Genomic DNA, 23,682 nt, shown 5'->3' with positions numbered 1-23,682 from the left:
CTTATTACAATTTATATAATAATGCATAAATTATAAGAATAAAAGCGTCATTGAAATATAATTTATCTAATTTATAATTATCTATAATATAGATTTATCCCATCTAGATATTTTTCAAATTCCTTATAATAATGTACAATAAATAAATATTATTTTTTCTATTAAATTAATTATTCGTTGATATAAATGTAAATTAATATTCTCGCATATTTTTAAATAAAAGATCTATATCAATACAAAATTTAGAAAATCCTATAATATAACAGATCTTCCCATAAGAATCGCATTACCGTTAAATGGAGACTCAGTGTTGTACGAGCTTAACCGTAAATCGACGCATCAAGATTCTCTGATCCTTTTCGATGTAACGAACGTATATGCAAAAATAGCAAATTATGTAAAAATATTACGTTCAGCTCGGCGGAGCTTCTTTCAGATCGAGTCATGATCTTCAGATCGCAACCCCACGCATGACATTTCCAGTCGACAATGACGCTCTGGGCGGCATACGTAAACATATTTTCTCACGATTTGCATCGAGAAAACATCGTACATCGGGCCCAGTGTGAATGGTCGTCTTTATGCAAAAAACATGATTAAACCAAACGATGTTGTGATAACGTCATATCTGATAAGACCATAAACATCTAAGGAGTACGGGATGTTAAGCTAAAGTGCTTGGATAAAAAATTTTGCTACCACAAACATGTATAAGAAAACAAAATTTATATAACAAACAGTATACGAAAAAAACATATAAAATGCATTATAAAATGTATTGAGAATTAAATAAAAATAAGACTTAACAAATTGAATTCAATTTCAAAAATTAAAAATTATATTTTTCGTTCAAAATTTCAATATTCGTTGCAAAAATATTTATTATTAAAAATTGAAAAGCTGCTCATAAATCTCTTAACTTAATTATCATAAATCTCTTAACTTTGTCGTTAAAAAATTCATTCTAAATTGATTAAATTAATTATTAAATTAATTAACAATGATATGATTAAAAGGAAATCCTTTCACCAAGCGATGCATAAGCATATTGTAATATATCCGGACAGTGGCTATAGTTAGCTCTTCATTGTATCGATTGAGAGCCATCATGAACGCGTTAGGTCTATATCATTCCCTCTATTATATCTTTCAATTAAAGACCGCCTAGGCCGCGGTTTTTCAGTGCGATGACTGAGATTTTTATGCGACGAAGCTTTTGTTTATGATCATCTACGTGGGCGTCCCTCACCCACATCATGATGTGCGGGTTTGGTGTCTCCTCATGCCCACGTCTGTCCGCATAAAGAAACGGCCGACGGTACAGACGCGGTTAACGGTACTCGCGAGGAGTTTCTCTACCACCACCTGGTACACTCCATCCACGTCCGCCTGCCACTACTTCTTCTTCCTTCTGACCTGATTTCCTGACCCACTACCGGAATGAGAGAGACGTGTTCCCGACCACTAATTCAATTATGGCCTTTTATATCGAATCTTCGTTAATTTTTAACAACTAGTAGTTTCGATATCGAAAGAAAGGTCTCGACACAGTTAAATATAATACTGTAGCATTATATTTAAGACATTATTATATCAATACATTGCTATGGAGAATAATAATGTCAATCTCTGTGTTGAGGGATGAATAATCGGAATATCCTATATTTCGGAAAGAAAGGATAACACTGCTTTTCATATTGCAAAGTCACGACATAATACAAATTCAGTGCAAATTCGACGTCAAATAACTAAAATCGAAAGATTAGCTGAGACATTGAAGAAATATTTAGAAGAGAGAAAGAGAAAAGATAGTAAGGTCGTTTCTATTTTTATATATTCTAAACAAAGAAAGACTAAGGCCCAATTGTATCACTTTGACTTTAAGCGAGATTTAAAACTCTATTGTCTCATTTTAAAGCAAAAAGAGATAGAGACAGAAAGAGTTTTAAGCCTCACTTAAAATCAAAGTATAACGTTGGTGCAATCGAGTCTTATATGCATTATATTTTAATCCTTGACTTAATTATTTTAGTCATCAAAACATGGGAAACATCCATAAATTTTTTATCTTCAAATATTTTTTATTTTATACTTTTATTCGATTTATTTCTAAAACGTGCGAAATTCAACGATTCGGGACCTTTGTATAATAGATTTTGTTTAGAAAAAAATGAGTTTTTGTACATATCCCCACTTCTCACGATATTAAATACTCACGAAGCAGCTTCTTTGCATTCTTATTCTTACCCTCATCTTCGAGCAAATGACAGAAATTCATTTCATCTTCTCATAAAGTCAAGAGTACATTACATACGAAAGTCGACAAAAAAGAAAGGGAAAATTTCTACGTCCGGTCAAGGAAATATCGTAGGAAATCTCATATAGTTATACGTGGTAGTTATCTATGATTCAATAGAGTATATATACGAAAAGAGTTCGAAGGAAGCAAGCGCCCGACTACTAGTGGTTTCCTTCTGCGGGCGAACGAAACGGAAGTGAGACCGTCGTCCATGACGAGCTTTTGCACCAAACCTTTGTTCCCGCTTGCGAAAACTTTTGACTCAATCTCTCATAGCGCATTCAGGAAAAGCTCCTTTTTTCTTTAGTTCGTACCTCGCCGGCGAACACCTCGTGGATTGTTTCCTTCGCGAAGCACTTCCGCGCCGGTGAGAAACTTGTAAAACGTGACAAAGTCCTCGCTCAAGGTGTTCTGCTTCACGTTTCGAAAATATCCGGGTAACGAAAAGGACTTTTACTGCACGAGTAGTGTAACATGTGATTATTTATTACGATAATAAATATCTATAATTTTATATTCAGTATGTACGTTTTTATTCAGTATGTACAAAGAATTAACTCTAATAACGAGAAAAAATTAACTGCCAAAAGTATATCTTTCTATTTGTATTTCTAATAGTTCATGTATTTTCATTTATTATAGTTCTATTATAATTTGTTTATTAATTCATTACAAATAAATTTGTCTATTATCCGCACTCTGTATTTATATCAATTCTACTGTCAACTTCTTTATTTTGTATATTAAGATTACATTACATAACGCCCTCTTTGAAGAAAATTTTACTCGATGTTTATAGTATACGTTACTATATATTTCAAGTTTTCCTTGGAGAGGACGTTTAGGAATGTAGCCTAAATATTTACAAGTGGGATTCAAGTTAAAAGTTGAAGCAATTTCATGCATGTAATGGAATCACTTTCGAGAAACAACTACGATTCGCTGTTATCGATTCGCTACTACACGCGAACCTTCAGTTTGTCAATGTAATGTAACTGTACATCAATCATAGTCAGAAAGTTTGAGTCTGTTCGATGGATTCATAGGAAGCCGAAAATACACGCTCTCGAGAACATGATAGAGGAGAAGGTCGGTTCAGTCTTCATACATAGCTCATTTTTTTTTCATTCTAGAAAAGTTAATTAGGTTAGTTATCAAATTATCACAACGAGATGAATAATTTTCAATTTACCACAAATGAAAAATGTTTCATTAAAATTATAAAATTAAATTACAGTTAAAATAAAATAATAAAATAAAGCTATCTAATAATTACTAGAACGTATTATAATATTTAACTCATGTACATCCTAACCAAGCATCTATTTTTAACATATATAGTCATATATAGCAACTTGGTGTCCAGTATGTGACGAGCAAGTAAGCATCGAGGAAAGAGACACATATAAACTTCTCACACATATCCGTAAATATCATCCCGAGATCACTGCCAAATGTTTGAACAATCAGGTATAAACATTTGTTTTTTCAGGAATATTTTTCAATTTCTCTATATCAAGTAAACATAAAATATAGCAATAAAGATGTCTGAAAATGTTGATACGATTTTATCAACACACGTCAAAAGTGAAAAATGTTAATTAAAAATATTATTAATCTTTTGTACATATTGTATATATTATTTATTTTATTTAAAATTATACTAATTATTTTATTTAATTATCTTTTATAATTTTATATTTTTCGTATTTAAATTTGCTCTTTTAATATATCATATTTGAAGTATCTGTTTTTAACGGCAAATAAGAATCTACATTATAAATTTCGGTCAATTTTGGTTCTCAAATTTCCACATTTTTCGGGATATTAACCGAGAAATTAGATATCTTGATAGATAGGACAGATAACTTGATAGATGGGAGGATCGTACGGAAATTACGGATAAAAAAAAAGGTGGAGACTGCACGTTCATGTTTGTGATGGTCTTATCGTCTCGCATTCAACCTTTAACCTTCTTCTTATCCATCCCACAAGTCGATCCTTCCTCATGAAGCCATGAGTCTCTTGGGTCAAGAACATATAAAGTTTCTAAAAGGGATAAAAGTGACTTCTCGTAATCCTCGAAATAAACTTGCAATAAGTACGATACCGAAAATTCATGTGTGTGATAAACGCAGTCTTCGTAATGTATAACAGAATTTCGAAAGAATTTTTATACTTATAATTTATTTTAATTAATCGAATTATTTATGAGAATTATTTCCATTTTTTTCTGATTTTCATATTTACAAGAGTCTTTGTATTTGCAACAGATTAATCCCAAACAAGAGAGAATTTATCTTGATAAAAAATATTGTCACAATTGTAATCATTTGATTTACATCGCTTGATCATGAAGTCAGATCCATAATTTCTTTTATCACAAGACAAAATCAACTTAAAGAAATAATAATATTATAATTATTTCATTACAACTACTCTTTTCACAAATTCCGCGCGTTTTCGTGCACAAATAAAATCACGTAACGTACACGAAACGGTCGACAACGATTGCATTTCCCTTATTTCCTCTTAACTTTTTTTAGAAAAACGAGGATTTAAGGATATCGTTGAATCGGATTTCGTCTCCGGTCACGCCAGTCGATAGGAGCGGCAAGAAGAACGAGTCGAAGAAAGTTTACGCTACTCGTGGTAGATACCGATGCGATTAAACCTTACGTGCCGCACGGCAGCAGAGAGAGTTTTCGCGATATATCCTAATTCAGATACGATAAACGCTAAAGTTTCAAGTTTGGCGCGAGTCGCCGTGGCTATTTCCGCCTTGGATTTATGCGGTCGTTCACCATATCTGAAGTAGATCAATACAAAAAGAGTCATTGATTAACAAAGAAGCATTCGGATAATTACGGAGCAAATCATACGATATTAAGCAGAAATTAATACAATATTTAATTCTCAAATATTATTACGAACATATATATATATCACTTTTCATTCTTGTTATTATTAATTTAATATTTAGAAAAAACCTACTTTAGGAAATGCTTACACTATATAAATAATTTATAAGATCTGAAGTTTCTTATAATATTAATAGAGATTATAAATTGTTATTAAAATTTTCACATAGGTCCGGTCGCACTGACGTCGGTCGGATCAGACACGATTAATCGAATCCTCTCTTTTTCTTTATATAATATGTACAGACATCCAGTATTTAGAAAAAATATTGGTTGAAATATGATTAAAGCTGAGCGATGTCGGTGAAACCGGTCCTTAGAAGAATGTTTTGTCTGTGGTCTATCCAACGCGACGATAGTTTGTGGTTCCGATTGTGGTCGATGTGAAAGCGTTAAACGGATGCCAAAGTAATCTGATCAATAATACAGGATTACAACGGCATCTATTAAAGGCTTAACACTCGTTTTCGTTATTCACAGTGGACACGTGGAAATTGCACGGCGAAAGAAAAGTCTGTCCTCAATGCCAGAAGGAAGCTGTGCCGCTTCATACGCGCAGCAACAAACTGACGACTTCACATATCGGAGCTCTTTGCCTTTTCGGGTATGTGCAGAACAATTAATTTAATTAAAATTAATACAGAAAAAGAACTTTGAAAAAAATTAAAATCATTATTGAAAGATATTCAAACAATTTTATAATTTATGATGAAAAGTTATATGAAAAATATTTTATTTAATTTGTTAAATAATCAATTCGTTTAATGAATCGTACGCTTAATTCTAGAGCTGATAAATACGTAACGTAATATTACTGACAGATAGAAAGTCGTCCTGCTGCTTTATCTCTAATGATTTATCACATTTCTTTTGAATACGACTACATAGACTCCTACAGAACTCTTGTGTTTATTTGATAAAACTTTTTGCCCCTTATATATATAATACCGTTTCTTCTGCAGCAACCTTCGTTACTTTTAACGAGAGATAGCTTTTTGCTGACCTTTTCACGATGGTCGGTCAGACGAAATTTAAAACTCCGCAGCTCCCGATGTCCAACTGATTTCCTATGTCATTTTGAGAATTTCTATTCTAGAGATCTGAAAAATTAAAATTGAAAATCTAAATTCAATAAAAATTTGAACGTAAGCTTCTTAGTGCTTCAAGATAAATATTTTCTATCTTTTAAAAATATCCTTCTATTTTCGACTATGTTACTATGTCCTTTTAAGTACACTGCAATTTCTATATGAACGGCATTATGTGCTCGTAATTCGCGCATAATCGTGCTATCAGATTCTCACCGCATGATGATTCGCAACAGATGTTGGCCGTTTTGCTTTATTCCGTTAATGATGAAACGTGCAAAGAGGGTTCGCATGATCTGTCCATTATGCGGGCACGTTTACCGCAACTTCGAGTACAAAAACGCGAAGCTGACGCCCAGCAAGCCCACTGACGTTGAGAATTCGAAAGCGGCAGGACTTGCATCGCGACCCATACCCGCGAACTTTCGTGTGCGAGCCACGAGAGAAGAATCGTTGGAAAATTAATAAAGAGCATTTGTGAACATTGACATATCGACGATAACAAACGTCATTATGCTTTTTCCGAATAAAATGTTTTCAACGTTACGCTTATTTCGATATCGATCGTTAACGACAATTATGTTCATCGCGAAAGAGAGAGAGAGAGAGAGAGAGAGAGAGAGAAACAGCTTAATTAACGCACCACGTTTTATTATTTTACATTTTAATAAAGTACTTTATCAATATATTGTTTTGTTTTACATAATCTACATAAATAATTAAGACCCGCTTGATATTTTAAATAAATGGATTATCATCCAGCTAAAATTTATACGTTTCTGCTAATGAATGTATTTCGAAAACGAGAAATTAATTTACAAGACTAAACTTTTCAATGTAGCAAATTTATTTACAAGAAAACAAAGATACGTAGACAGACTAAAGGTTTGTTTTTATAACGCTAATGTATATAATATTTCCCGGAAACATAAATAAATAATTGAATACTATTTCGTAAATTTACAATTATACGTAACATCAAAATATTATTATTTCCGTGAGAAATTATCCATTAGCGGACATTGAATTATCAAATTGAAATAGTGATAAGATATATATTGAATCGTCGAAAAAGATAAAGAACAGGACATTGAAAAAGATAACACAAGATACATGAGTATCATGAAATTATTCGAAATGAATTTCGATCTAAAATTGTTCAATTATTTCCTAGATTTTTATTATGTTTTTTAGAGAAAATGAAATAATTCCGATTAGAATCCATTCCGAATAATGCTGAATTGATAATTTATTTTATAATTTCGGCGAAGAAAAAAGCCACAGTTGGCACGCGACCCATACAATACATTGTTGTTTCAATATGCAGTTACGCGCGAGATCATCAGCTTCCGGGCGATTTCCATAATGACTTATTATGCCCGTAATTAAACCGCGGATTTTGTTGTAATCAGCGGCCATAGCGGCAGTCCGAATCGGTTTACCACAAACAACGGGATTGAGCGCCGCGCGTTTAAAATAGTAATTAGAAATGCGTTCGTAAATTCTGTTCATTAATGTGTTACGTCCCAAGTGTGTTTTCGCTGCAAAATGCGCGCGTGCACCGGTTTATGTTTATCGCGCGCGCAATAAATTTATGCTTCTAGAAAGCAGCACGCTTTTGTAAATCACAAAGGACGGAATGTAAGCGGAGCGAGCCGTCACAAAGTGGCATGTTGTTCCCGTGGATTCCGACACTGAAAGCAACCGATGGTAAAGCTCGCGCGCCGAAACGACCGAACAATGTCTTCTCCACGAAAGGTCTGCACAAAGACAATAGCCTTTATTAATTTTAAGTAAATTAAAAAATACGGAGTATACGAACATAATTAAGATAAAAAGCGGGGAGTTACATATTTTTCTTCTTTTTTGCTTCTGTCAATCTTAAATTAATTAAAAGTTTTGCGATTATTATTACAATACCGAAAAAAAATTATTATGTAATATAAGTAATATAATATGTATTTGAATAAATGCCGTAAAAAATATATATTTATATTTGCGTTAAAACTAGTCCCATTATCCACTAAAATCCTCGTTAAAATTTTGTTAAATTTTTAAAATACTCGAGTGTTAAATTTTTACATATATGTTATTTAAATATTTAAATTTAAATTGATATTCAACATTTTTTAGTATCAAACTAACATAATTTGTGAGCAAAAAACATAAAAATAACGCATTTGAAAACATAAATTCTAAGATAAATAAATGTTAATTTAATACATTATAACTGTTAGTTCTATCGGAAAATATGCTTCCACAGTTTGCTTGCACATTATTGTGTCAGTATTACATTTTTGTTAATTTTTATATAATATTTGTGTCATTTTCTAACATATTCATCTTGTGTAAAATTAACACAAAAATTAGAGTTTGGGACAGTAATATGTATTTTTAATACAAATTTTACACAAACAGTATACAGCCAAAGCTATGTAAAGGTTATAATATAAAAAGTTTAAACAGTAAAACTTAAGCAATAAGCAATAGCAAATTATTTTGAATTTCCTGCAGCATATTTACACTATTGCTGTTTACGTTTTACTGCATATTTTTTTGGTATATGTCATAGCTCTTAATCTAATATTTATATATTTTTACAGTTGAAACATGGGAATGTCACGATGAATCAATTCGTTGTCCTGCATGTGGAGTGAAAAAGATGCCGATAATACTAAAACAACAAAAATTTATGAGTTCTCGTCTGGTTGCATTTTGCTTAATGGGGTTAGTCATTAAAAATTCTTATAATTGACTATTTAATAAAAATGACGAAAAAATGCGCTGCAATTGTTAATATGTATATGATAAAAAAGAATGGCTGGTTATATAACTTTGATATCAATGCGTGCATGCGTGAAATAATATTTATATTTATTTATTCAACGCCATAAAAGCGTCATGACAAATCGATAATTTAATATTAAATAAATAGAAGCAATGGAGAGAAAAAAAAGAGAGATTTCGTTCGCATATTTCGTGTAAATTCGCACCGATAAAGCAATATCAGTAAAACAAGTTTTCAATAATCACTTATTAGCGGCGGTAAAAACGACGCTAATTAGCGAGGCGCACCTGCGGATTCTCTGTAGTAGTCTCTCCTCTATAATATACGGGTTTTTCAAAAGACCAACGCGCGGCCATAGTGCAAAACGGTTAAAGCGCGAATCGTCGCGAATCATAATCATTAAATCCTTTTCGTTAAATTTAATCCTGGTCGCGGGTCCGTTTTCAACGAATTGAATTTATAATTTCGCGGCGGAAATCGCGAAATTACTCGCTCTCATAAATCACGAAGAGTGACTGCCGATAAGCATGTAATACCGTATTTTAAAATGAAATATATTCACTTCATTAAATCTGATTAGCGAAGTGCAACATGATATAAGCTTCATCAGAAAATAATCTCCTTTGCGATGCATTTGCATTGATTTTTCCCCATGCATTTAAATATAATCTTTTATCTATTATCTATTATCTTATAATTATATCTATTATCTCTGAACTTTTATTAATTATATAAGTCTGTTAATTGATGAAAGAAATATGATGAAAGAAACAAGACGCTTGTGATATTGTTTGCTGATTATTTTAAAGTATATACAGTTGTTGATATATTTATTACAGCTTACCACTTCATCTTAATCTATTTTTTAGAACGAGAATCTAGAAAAGTATACAATACAAAGCAATATTAAAATCGTAATAAGAATAAATTGCAATATGCTAAGTTTCACATTTTCCAACAAAAGAGAAAGAAATATACGCTTATTTCCAACCTTAATTTCATAAAGTTTACAATTCTACACAATTTTGTTTGCAAAATCAAGTATCTCATTATTTTTTATTAACGGAAAACTAGGACGAGCATAGCATTGATACTCTTCTTCTTGCAGATGTTGGCCCTTCTGCTTCATACCGTTACTGATGAGACGGGACAAAAGTGTGCGCACGCTATGCCCGTGTTGCGGTCACGATTATGGGATTTGCACGCGAGCAGAGAGCAAGCTGGTTGCCTGTTCGCCCAAATACACATCTAGTCGAGGGAAATTGAACAATTTTGCAAATTCACGACTGTGTCATCTTCAGACTGAGTGTGACTCGAGAATACAATCGAGATATCGCCAGGTGAGCAGCATCACATCGTTACGCTAATCGCATCAACAGATTAATTCCAATATGTGTCCTATTTACCAATTAACCTTAAGATACCGACTATAATTTCGAAATACTAGTATTGATGATACATTTTCATTAAAAAACATGGAAATAATTTATCAGATAAATTTTTTAACAGCATCGCTTTTACAGTGAATTAATTGTAATATTATAATATCTGAACATTTGAAATAACATTTCTGCTAACTATAATAATTTTGTTATATATGAAAAATTGCATCTACTATTCTTATAAATTGAGATATAATTACTTTCGTATTTATCTTTAAAATTTCATTAATCTTTAACTCAAAAAACATCCTTCTCTAAAATTAATGCTTTAAGAGAAATTGATGCGTCATATATGCTCTACATGCTTCATTCATTAGTCTCATGTACGTTAGTTACGCGTCATTACATTCTCGTAGAGGGGAATAAAAAAATCGATACTTATCCGTCTATCGGTTGAAAGGCGATACACAGATAGCGTGCTAACATCAACGACGTTTCTCGTATGACAAAGAAAACACTTTCCATGGATGACGAGGCCGCGAGAGCTCTCAGGGTCTTGAAGGAACGTCCTCGGCAAAGAGAAGAAGTAAAAGAAAGCGGATCTCGTCACTGCCGGTCGCAATCGAAGTTATCGCACGGATACGCCTTTTGTGCAAACCAGGTCACGGTGAGTCGTCATTATCGCGATATTCTATATATTCTATATAAGGCCCACCGTCGTTGTCGGAAAATATTTTCAGGGCTTTTCGGACGAGATCGATTTTCACGCGGCGGAAATTTGATACGACACCCCCATGACAATAGATATCTTAAAGTTATAGCTTTTGTTGAAATTGTGTTATAAATAGTACGCCTCAATTTATTTAAAAATGACCAATAAATGCGTGCATACATCATATATTTTATAAATAATAAATATTTTTCAGTTAGAAATTTTTCACGAAAAATTCGCTGAAAAAGAATCGATCCGAAATTCACCAGAAAAATAATTATATCTATAATTTTTCGTTTATTTATCGCGAAAAGTGCATGCGTCATTGAGATCCAATTATTTTTATTTAATTATTACAAAATATTAACAATAATTATTATGCATAATAATTATACATTTATTAGTATAAAAATAATAAAATGCAATTTGTGATCAATTTTTATTTTGCTTAGCGTTATTTTGACTTTTGCGAAAGATATGTAAAGTATTGTTAATATCTTTTACCTACTATTATTTATCGTACTAATTCTCAAATTCTTAAAACGAATGATCGAATCGCATCTTGCAAATGTTCATAATTTTTACCGTGTGTAGAATCGCGATTCGTCGTATGACGAGTGTAGCAGTGACGATTGCGTGGACAAAAGATGGGATCGTTGGCATGACTTGAACAAGTCGAAAACTCCAAAAACTTGGGAACAAAGTAAATCCGAAGAAATCACGAGGATGGCGACGGACGATTTTTATGCAAGACAGATTTGCTATCGGGAATGCGGCTAAAATGAATAAGGAGATGGTCGAATGAACGAAGAACGGTGGACGAACGAATGTATTTGCACATCGCTCGCGAAACGCGAACTGTTACTTCATTATTCCGTGTAAATTCAATTTTGCGGAATTCCGTGGTAGAGAAGGTGAGTTCCTCAACGTAGAACTTAAATGGAAACTTGCGGCACAAACAGTTTCACGCTGCGAGAGACACGATTTGCGTTCCCGGCTGACTGACAATTTCGTGGAGAACTTTGCGAAACAAGGCAAGACGAGACGCGACACGTCATATTATTACTTTATTAATCACCGTTAATAGATTTTTGAGTACGCGTTCCTTTAAAACTTGCTTTTCATGAGAACAAAGATGGAATCCTTTTTTTATTAAAACAAATTTACATAGCCATTCATTTATTTTTAGATACTTTCATGAAATTTGTAATATTGAATATTAAAATAAAATGCTTCTAAAAACGGTTGAAGCCTTCTGAATGAAATAACGTTTCAGTGATTATTTTTGTGTTAAAAATCTAAAATTCTTTTATCTCAATTTTTCATGCTTTTTTTCAAAGCTTCTATAGTTTCATTTTCAATCGTATATAAATCAAGAGGATTTCTACATGATAGCATGTAATAAATATTTTTCAATTATTTCATCTCGCTCTATTGTAATTATTTGAAATTTGAAAATAATTATTAACACGATTTTTTTGCGATATTTGTTACAAAGAGATACAAAAACATTCCTGCAAATTACATTGAAGCGAGGTGAGTTTCGGATAAACAATCCGTATTCTCTAACGGGAGATTTAATAAACGTACCTCAATTTATCGACGCGTTTAAGACATAAAATAAACGGATCGCCGGGACGTATGAATGGTTCTTTATTTTCTTTCTATCTTTTCTTTCTTGTTCATCGAATGATATTAATTTCATTTCCTTATTATCTTATTATCTAGCTGGCCGACTTGTCTGCCATGTACATCTGGATAATAATTTTCTGGAATTCTTTGCCGGCTTTAGCTCATAAAACGGGAAAAACTTGCGCGTGGAATGAATAACACCACGAATCCCGCGAACCACGAATCCCGCTAAATGCATCTATATCGACGGAAATCGCGGTTCAAAAGTGCAATCGCGCGTGTTGCACCACAATTACTATCGGCCGCTTTATTAATCACAAATAGATAAAGTATCAAAGGCTCTTTAAAATTTAAATTCGGCTATTCATTTACAAATTATGGATCAAAGTGTAATATATAATTCATTTTATCAAGCGCATTTAATAATTAAATTAATATCTCTATTATATCAATATGAAAGAGCTATTTTATGTTATATATTACATTTGTATCTTTTTCTATAAATAATTTTACTTGCGATTTTTAATTTTTTTTTATATAAAAAATGAGGCAATAGTATTGACAAAATATTTAAAAATCTTTACAAACGTTATCGCATGCAATTTAAGGTAGTAGAAATTGTCAACGTAACGATTTTATTTATACGTTCTTATTCATTAAAACTTTCTCAATTTGTGCATACAGATTTTAAACAAAGTTAAACTTAATCATACGACGCGTCTTTATTTAATCAAAAAGTTGTAAATTTTCTCTAATAAATTTATCTATTCACTGCACACATTATATCGCGCTATAACGTTCGCCCTTGGAAAAGGTACGCTCGATTGCGTAATGTGTTTCGAATTATTCGGAAAGAGAGAAGCAAAAAGTGCGCCACAGGAGGATGCGAGTAACGTATGCAAATCGCATCCTCGTGAAAAAAAACCGCAAAAAAAGCACCAACGAGCCATACAGCCGCCGATTCCGGTGTTTCTAAATGAGCGCTCGGATTCGCGCTTATCTAAATAATTAGTATGCACCATCACAACTGCATACGTTATGCTCCGTAATAGACGTAGCATATCGTACCGCATAACTAAACAAATGCGATTACGCGTTCGTCCAATTGGAAGTATATGCATGAGTAATGTATAAGTTATTATCATACATCTTATTTACAAAAAAATCGATATATAAGTGTGCTTAATGATTAATTCCACTAAAATTAATATTGAAGATTAACCACAATTATTTACAATTGAACGCGAGTTACTTTTATTGAAAAAATTAACTATACTATCCTATCTGAAACAATTAATTAAATGGAAGTAAACTAAATTTCATCGATACCTTTAATAGTCCAGGGTTTATCTATTGCTCGAGTGAGTTAACGGCGCTGTAATTAGTGACGGTCACATTGAAGCAGGGGAAACGCGTGGCTCAGTGCAGTTCTCTCCATTCTGAGTTTAAAAGATGAGTCACTCTCGTCGGGGCTGCCATCTCCGTCTTTTATTGACGCCAATAATACCTCCGTGAGCGCTGATTGCTAGTTACAGGAAGAAGGACGAAAGGTCCTCTCTTCACGGAAGGAAAGTTTTCCCCGAGTAAAGAGAACGCGGCCAGCCAGCTAGCCATCGACGTGGCACGTAACGGGCATAAAACGATGAAAGTAATCTCGGCTCTGATCTCGTAGACGGTTACCAGAATCGGCGATCGATACGCCAGAGTGCGCCCGTAAAGACGACTTGATTCCATTCTATTCACGTTACTCCTAATAGAGTTTAGTCCTCTTATTATCTTCATGTCGTTGCAGCTTATCTTTAGATGGTAAAACTTATGAATCCTCGAATATAATATCATACAACCAAGAGAGAAAAAAAGAAGAGAGAAAGCGAGCAGAAAACAATTAGCTAACGCAACAATTTACATCAAATACATCAAATAAATTTCATAAACAATATAATAATATGAATATAATAATAACGAGAACATAAGTCTATAGTACACATTGTGTTAATACAATAAAATGTAATTTAACTTGCAAGTAGCAATCAACAATTGAAAAGCTTATTTCTGACTCGCTTTAAATCCATATTCTTGAAAAATATAAATTATGTGCCGTCCCTCCGCGAACTACAGGGACTGTGAATATGAAAAACGAAATGTAAATAACGAACCACAAGTATACAAAATACGCAAATATGAATCTTCTACTGTACTCTCGAATTTCAATCTACCGCGGGAGTGCATAATATACCAGAGAGAAAGAGAGAGAGAGAGAGAGAGAGAGAGAGAGATTGTTGAGTGAGTTGTATGATATCAGTCGCGAAGATACGCTCGCAGATCGCGCGGGGATGAAGAACACAATGCGAGATCGTCAGTTTAACTAGGCCATGAAAGCGGTACTCGAGCGTTATAAGAAAAGTCATATAATTAGCATTGCAAACGTTTCCTCGCTCCCGCTCCCTTCCGGTTTCGTTCCTCTTAGAATTCGTTTAACGCCGGTCTCTATCTCTATATTCGAATTCAGAAAAATTCAACCGTTTATAGTCTATTTTGCATCCTAACGAGTAAATTAATTAGTTCATGGAGCTTTATTGTAGTTTAATTCAATCTCATTTTTTGTCTTCACAAAAGAAATGCATATTTAAACGTCTGAAAAGTGCTAATATGTATTATGTATTGCATACATTGTTAAATTCATAATATCAAATTACAATTTGAATATTTTTAATCATTTCTAATAATTTTAATCATTTTTGATTGCTGTGACTCCTAAATATTAATTTAATAAAAAACTGAACAATTTAACTTCAGAAAATTATTAATAATTTAACTTTTATTATTTGCTAAGTGCATTTATACAGACGTCATCTATATTACTTTGAAACTAGTAATTAAATGTTATTTAAAGAGATGAGTTATCATTGCTCTTTTATATTCAGCAATGAAATTTTAGTTAATTCCTTAATTAAAATTTCCATTAAAAATTTATTCCTGCTCGAAGTCGAATAAAGAGGAACTTGATATTATTCATCTACATCCTGAAAATCCAATTCGAGAAAATATTTTTACTTTTTGTTTATAACTGATTAAAAAGTTATATTTCGACATTTTTGAAACATCCATTTTATAATTCGGTAAGGAATCTATTTTAGACGTTATACAATATTTGTGCATATTCGATATCTCTGTCGTATTCTACTCCCACTTTCGTCCCGCAATAATATATTTCTCGTTTCACTGGAATATCATTCGCGGTAACAGTGTTTTCTCCTTTTTTTCCATTCGGTATGCTTGACTGATCACACAACAAGGAGCCTTAACCGCCTCCTCTCTATACTTCTTCTCCTATCGAGAAATCCTATGCTGTTAACTCGCAGACCGTCCTGTAATCAATGCACCATCGCCGTCGTTATGACCATCTACGATACCGATATCCTCTTCCTCATCGAATTTTACGACCGTTGTTCCTCGCGGCGGCTTCGCATATATTTCCGTAGTCTCTTCTTTTCGACATCTTGGTCTCTCTTTGATGATCTCCTAGCGTTGAATTTCGAAGAATCGAAATATCACAGCACTTCAGGAAAAGGCAATAAGAGAAAAGTTCGGTGGAAATGTTACTCGATGTGAGAACACATAATCTCTTCGATTTCCTCAGAGATTCTGAACAATTCCGAAAGATTTGAAAATTTACATTTTCTTTTAACGGTACATAGGACGTTTCGTATAACCAACAATTTGAAGCATATATTCCGACAATCAATTTCCAAAACACTACATGACGAATATACAATAAGTTTTATTAAGTTAATTTTCATTTAATAAAAATTCATTAGCTTATTTATAAATTTTTATTATAGTAGAGTAGTAGTATTAAATACATTTCTATCTATCAGAAAAATATTACTCTATTTCCTACTATCACACGTGTACATTTTGATTGTAACTCAAATATTACTTTTAATTAATCCTCATTATATTAGATCGGGGAAAAAGTTTCTTCGTATTTTTTAATTCATAATTGTATATACAATATCTTCGTCAAAAATGAACGAAATTTAAATAAAAAAAAAAAAAAAATTCCTATGATTTTTTGTTCCTGAGTTATTTGCAAGTTAAGTAAAGGAGCATTCTGGCTTTGATTGTTCATAAAAATCCGATAAAAATCATCATATCGCAATTTGAAAAACAGATTCTTAAAGCTGAAACTTTGCTCTAGCGAATGATATAATTGTAACGAAAATTTCACAACAAATGAAAAACTTTTGCAAAAAAATTTTTTTAAACATGGAGAAACTTTTTCCCCGACCTAATATTTTATTATCTTATATCTCATTTATCATCTCTAGCTTATGTTTTTTTTTAAATTATCAATATAATAATTAAGAAAAAAAAAAAACAAAAATGTCTTAGGTCCACTGGAAGATTCAATTTGACGACGAAATATAAGAGCAGCAAGGAGAATCATGAACCTGTTCGGCTTATAAACGATCGTCCCCCCCGTGACGAACGATCGGGCACCCTTTAATATACCAACCACCGCTCGCGCCGTCTCGCCCCCGTAACTTCGCAATGGCGGCCACTTTCAAACTTGGTCTCCGTTCGGTGTTACAGCTTTATAAATGGAGCACAGATTAATTAGAACGAATCCACATCGAGTCGGGTCGCCAAGCGGTCAAACTCTAAATCTTAGAGAAGATTATACCTAAAGAATTACGATTTTCTTCTTGTATTATGAAGAATTTTATTAATTATGATGTCTTAAGCGCTAATAATGTTGTTCGTATCAAAGACACGATTTTCAAATGTATTTTTATAAAAACATATTTACTGAAAGAAATAAAATACTTACTCTAGAAATTTGTTAATGTTTAGGTAAAAAATATTTCGATAATTCGAACAAAGTCTTATCTATTTTCTTATCTATTTTATTTGTAATTACATTACTCTTGATTTCGATTGTTCGATTACGCGTTAATTATGAGTCACGACAGCAAATTAAATTGTGCCCTCATTTTACACTATCGGAAACTGTAACCCAGCCGCATCGAAATTCAGGATTCGTGGCAGCCTTTTACGCGCGTCTAATTAAGCCGCATTTGAGAAGCGTAAGGTACATCAAGTACGATTCACAGATCAACGTCAGAGACCGTGCTGAAAGAGAGAGGAGATTACGTCTAATTCGGTTTCAAGTGAGTGCATATAATCCGCTTGGCGCGTAATTGAGCTTAGATTAGGCGCTCGTGGATTATGAATAGATCGTCGGCAATTGCATTGCAATAATTAGCACTTTAGCGGGAGGAACGCGAGCCGATAATTCGCCAATCTGCCACAGCGCATCGAATGAGCGAGCGATAGATTCGCAAAGACAGGATGATGCTAATATACGAGATACTATTAGCTGACAAACGCTAACGATGATTTGCGGGAATTATTGTACATATTGATATAATATACAAATATTAGAAGATACCATAAGATTATTAAGTGAATTAATTACCGTTACCAGAATTTAACAGGTGTTGAATGAAGAAATTAAATCTTTTATGTATAGAGTGAATATTTTTAAAAGATTATGATTTAAAATTATAGGATAAGGACTATAAGTGTTTGAAATTTAAGTGATCTTGCGCGAGTTGCGCTTAGAAACATTATCTTATCCGCGCAGAGGACAAGTCCTTCGTTCTTTTCCTCTGGCCTAGACTACTTCCCGGTAGTAATTTTCAACTCCGGTTTAATTAGGACCGGGACGAACGCCCGAGTATACAGCTTGAACGACACCCTCGTGACGCCTTCTCTTTCGTCGTCGTCGTCGTCGTCGTCGTCGTCGTCGTCGTTGTCGTTGTCGTAGTCGACACGGCACTTCGATCGTTTGTCGAGCGCTCGTTAATTAATCGCCCGTCGCGTTCGAGAACAAACGAAACGGGAGCGGCGAGTACTAGCGGAAGGATACAAACGAGGCTACTAAGTTATTCTATTGGAATCACCGTCTTTCTCGACTCTCCTCTCTGTTCTTTTAACGGCACACTCGGGATGCTCGCGAACCGCGTTGTCGCGGTTGAAACCGCTGTCGCTATGCTGACGCGCGGCTTTAAGCGATCTTACAGCAATTTATCATGTAAAGTGTTTCACTTGCACCGCGTTACTTTCTAATAGCAGTTTTATTAATTATAATTCGAAATTATTTTTTTACATCAGTATTGATTACTTTCATGTAATATGAACTTAATAACTGAATAATATTTCTTTACAATATAACTTTCGAATAATATAAACATTAATTTTAGGTTAAAATATGAAGAAAATTAATTTAATATTAAGAAATTAACCTTCCGCCGAATTAAAAAAGAATATAAATAATGTCATTGCTCAATTAATTTAAAATAAACATAATTTTGGCAAAATTTTAATTTGGTAAAATTTTTATTTTTTTACTATAATATAATATTAAATGATAAAAGAAATAACTATATAAAGAAATAATAAGAAAGAAATCAAACTCTAGGAGTGTTTCCGACAGTACATGTTTTGCATTTGCAAATCGGAAATCTGTTTTCATAATGTAAACGTGCATTTTAATACAATCGTTTCTGAGCCATCTCGCATTGGTGTAATCTTTTCGAGGGTGTTGCAGCAGGATGAAAGAGAATAAAAGACGGCGTTGAGTGTTTTCACCGCACTCAACTATCTATCGTGTCATCGTCGAGCACTGTGAATATTGCCCCTGTGATCGTTGCGTTGTATAAAGAATGGGAAAATGGCCTGCCCGCTTTTGCATTGTCGCTATACCTGTCGCTGCCATCAACGCGAAGATGAGTTTCGCAAGATAAAGAACCGCAGGCTAATTCGCATTTTCGCGAGAATGCATTTTTCTCGAAACGATGCTGTTACTAACAATCTGAACGGTGGTGTAACCAGTGATGACTTTTCCAACAAAAGCAGCATTGGAAGAATTATTTAAAAATAAATCAACATTTGAAAAAATAGACGAAACTTATGCAGTACAATAATTTCATTTTAATAAATTATTTATTTAAAGATTTTATTCAATCCACACAGGATCCAATTATTTGGCAAATTAATATTCGTTTCTGCTATGATTAATTTCATCAGTTAATTAGTTGGAAGCCACTTAATGCTAGGATAGTGAAATAATTAATAATTTCAATTGAAAAAATTTTTATCTTATACATATTTTAGAAGCGATTTTTATAAAAAGTTTTAATTTTATCGTTTCTTTACTGTATTTTTATAATACTAACCCATAACAGTTAAGAAGCAAAACCGATACGCACGACACGAAGCCATAGCTCGCGTGTTTAATCGAGATTAGTAAAAGTTTGTTCAGAATTGCGCATTGTACTACACTGACAAAAAGAATCGACGTAACACGTACTATTATGTATATGCTCGTGTTTTATTCGAGATAAGGTTATCCCGAGTTTGGCGTGCACGCAAGACATCTGCTTCCCGATAACAACTTTCTACACCCGATAACCGATACTCTAGATCTATCCAAGTAAATCTTTTTATGTGAAACTCAAATTTGAAAATTTGAAAATTTGAAACTTTAATTTGAAAATTTAAAGAACGTCTAGTTTGAAATTAATGCTGAGAGAGGTTTCATACGAAAACTTGAAATTACTCTTTCGATATCTCTATCCCATTATTCTTTCTTTGAATTATTCTTTGGAAAATTATTAATTTTCATATTCATGTAGTTTTTTTTATCACAATTACAGTTATATTTTCCGAAGTTACAACATTTCATGCATGAAAGAATGTTCTTTTCCAGAAGAAAATAATTTTTATCAAGAAAAAAAAAAATATTTACATCATGTTTATATTTTTAACTTATATTAGCACATTTACATTCATACTTCTCTGATTTTTTATATAATCAAGAAATCACGAGTTATCACAATATTTAATTTTCAGCTGTGAATAACACGTTTTCTTTGCAATCTGCGAGATTCTCGCGCTTTGTGAGGGCGAGTCAACCCCTCGGGGAAACATTTTCTATTCGTTCGAGAATTAATATGAGGTGGTAATGCCGTGTATTGCATGGCGGTTTACAGGTGCTTTGATTACGCGACGAATATATATGCCGACTAACTCTGCGGGGTATCAGGATTATACTGCGCTTTATTAGAAAATCGTTGCTCGCAGTTAATACAGAAAAGCTCACTATTTTGCGAGAGATATTGATTTCTGGATTGTCCCGAACATTTTCCTTCCCCTTTTCCCTCAAATAGAATAAATTCTCGAATAAATTTGTTCGTATGATTTTTTGAACATTCGTCCTTTTTTAGATTTCGTTTCTTAGCTCTTGCGAGTTAAAATCGTGAAAAAAAGACGAATCTCTTCGATGGAGTTCACTGTTCATGTAAAACTAGAAAGGAAGAATAGAAAAAAGTAGAAGAGAGAAACTGCGAACAAGGTATAATAAAGTTCAACGTATAAAATATGTCGGCCACGTCGGCGGAACGTAATCCTCATTGTAACCAAGTTTTCTGCCTTAGAAAAGGAAAGGTCAAAGGGGAAGTTAAGAGAAATCTATATGTTTATCTTCGAAGAAATATGTCGTTTAATGTTTAAATATGTCGAGTATAATCAAGCACTTTATAATCTGAATATCACTGAAACATTGATAGAATATATTCTCTAAAAATTTTTCAAAATTACATTATCTTCTACATAACCAATTTCCTGTGTAATATATATGTATCCGCAGCCTACGACCAGCTAATTTATCTTTATTTTCAAACTTCATGTTTTTTGTAATATAATGTAACGTGCTATGCTAATGTAATCTAAGAACTTTTCTGAAAAATTTTTATTTTCGAGAAATGTCGTTCAAAAGTATTCAGGTCGTCGAATCTTTTATAAGAGATATTTTAATATTAATATCGGTCTTTGATGTAATATGGAAATCTGCATATTTCTCCCTCAGAGCGAAATACAAGAAAATGTCTGTGGCGTCAAGACATATTTGCACAAAAATTTTAAGATTACAAATTCCTCTCGCGAAATGAAATCGCACGCCGCAAATTTCCCGTCTCGCGCCGCGCGAATTATTTCGCGCGCACGCGGTTCATTTACTAGAGAAAATTCCACTTTTAGGAATAACCACCGCGACAAGAATAACCGCAGGCGTGAATTGCGAATTTCCTGTTCTTCGGTATGCAACGCGATACCAAGTAATACAAGCAATCGTAATTGCGCCAATTAGAAACATCACCGTTCTCGGAAGTCGAAAAACGCGGCGAGGAATACATAAATCGCGCGAAAGTGCGACTTTTCGCGAGCGAATACCTGATAAAGTTAAAACGGGGCGAAAGATATATTATATATATAAGAGTACCACGGGGATAACGCACAGTTCATTCTTCGCAAAGTTAATTAAGTCAGGCTTCCTGGAAACGAAGAAGGAAAAGGAAAGAGTGTCCAGAAACATGCGGAGGTTCGTTCCGCGGTACTAAGTTTTTAATTAGACTCTAGCTTCTTCTCTGGAGAGGTCCCTGCGGATCGCAAAAAAGAAGTGAACGCGCGATTCTTACCGGGATAATAAGGCAGGCAGTTTAGCCTGATAATTTCCCATTTATTCAGCAGCCAATTATCCAGCAGACGATCAGAAAATATAGTAATTCGTATAGGGAGTGAAGTATATGTAACATTATTAGCAACAGTATTATCCTGCGATGTATCAGTTAAAGTTAAAAGCATGTTCGTACTTTAGTTAAAACATACCCTTGATAACGCAAACTGCATCTTGCATGCAAAAGCGGCCGATGGTGGAATTACGTACCTGGAAGAAAAAAAGAAGACGGAATAAATTAATGATCGGAGTAAAAAATTACGAAGGGTGTCATGTAGTATAAATTGCGCGCTCGACGCGATAATAAATAATGGAACCATGTCAACGACTTAGCTTCTCGGCGGCAATAAAGGATTAAAATGCACACCCGATACGGTAATATCGCGCATTTATATCGGCGCTTTACGCTCGAGGAAGCAACGACAAAGCTGAAAAGTCGTCGCGTCGTCGAGTTTCCACGATTCCCAGCCAATTAAAACAACTTTTTATCGACCCGGCGACCTGGCGGAGTACAGCAGAGGATCGCCGATGAAGCGAGAGAGACTCTGTCGACAATGGAAGTCGTCTATGCGCAAGTTCTCTTTTTTCAACAAATCATTTATTATTTAGTTGACTGAACATCGGTTTATCGATTATTGAAAGAATGTTCAAAGACATGTTTAATGATATAAAACAGTAATGTAATAAAAGCAAACAATATATATATTTACATTAAAATGCTTTAATAAACTTTATTAAAGTTATTCTTCGATTTTTCTTTAAATATTATGAAGACTTGAACATTTTAATAATTTAATAATTCAATATATTGACAGTTAATCTATTGTCGTAATAAGTAATAAATTAGCATATTAGATAATAAGAAAGTTTTTAAATAGAAATATCTTCTAGGAAAAGAAAAGTTAAAGAATCTAAGAAACATCTGTTCCTTTCCCTTTAGTATTGAAAAGCGAATCCGTCTGATTCTCCGGAACATTTATAGCTCCATCCGAGATTAGGCTGCTGCAGCTGCACGCTTGTACCTCCTATTGTTCACCGGGATTCTCGTGGCGGTGTCTAGGAAGGGCGTATCACTACCATGGAAGAAGAGAAAGCGAAGGAGAGTCAGTAACATTGCTAGTGCTGGAACTTTAATGGCGAAGTTGTCCGCGACTGTCTCCGTGATAAGTTCATAATGCGGCAGTTCCGACGCGACTGCCATTGATAACCGACGTGGCGTAAACTTCACCAACGACTGCACAGCCAACCACAGAGAGGAATACTAAGAGAGGGCGAAATCG

General features: G+C 33.5%; 1 protein-coding gene across 1 annotated transcript in view; it reads right to left on the bottom strand.

Annotated features, from left to right (window-relative positions):
• The window catches only part of LOC108690970 (CCR4-NOT transcription complex subunit 6-like), a 518,522-nt gene that overhangs the window by 142,384 nt on the left and 352,456 nt on the right, over window positions 1–23,682 (bottom strand). The gene's annotated exons all lie outside the window — the stretch shown is intronic.

Source organism: Atta colombica, unplaced genomic scaffold (assembly GCF_001594045.1).
Source record: "Atta colombica isolate Treedump-2 unplaced genomic scaffold, Acol1.0 scaffold38, whole genome shotgun sequence".
In the NCBI taxonomy this organism is placed as follows: Eukaryota; Metazoa; Arthropoda; class Insecta; order Hymenoptera; family Formicidae; genus Atta; species Atta colombica.
This window is presented reverse-complemented; position numbering and strand designations above follow the sequence as displayed.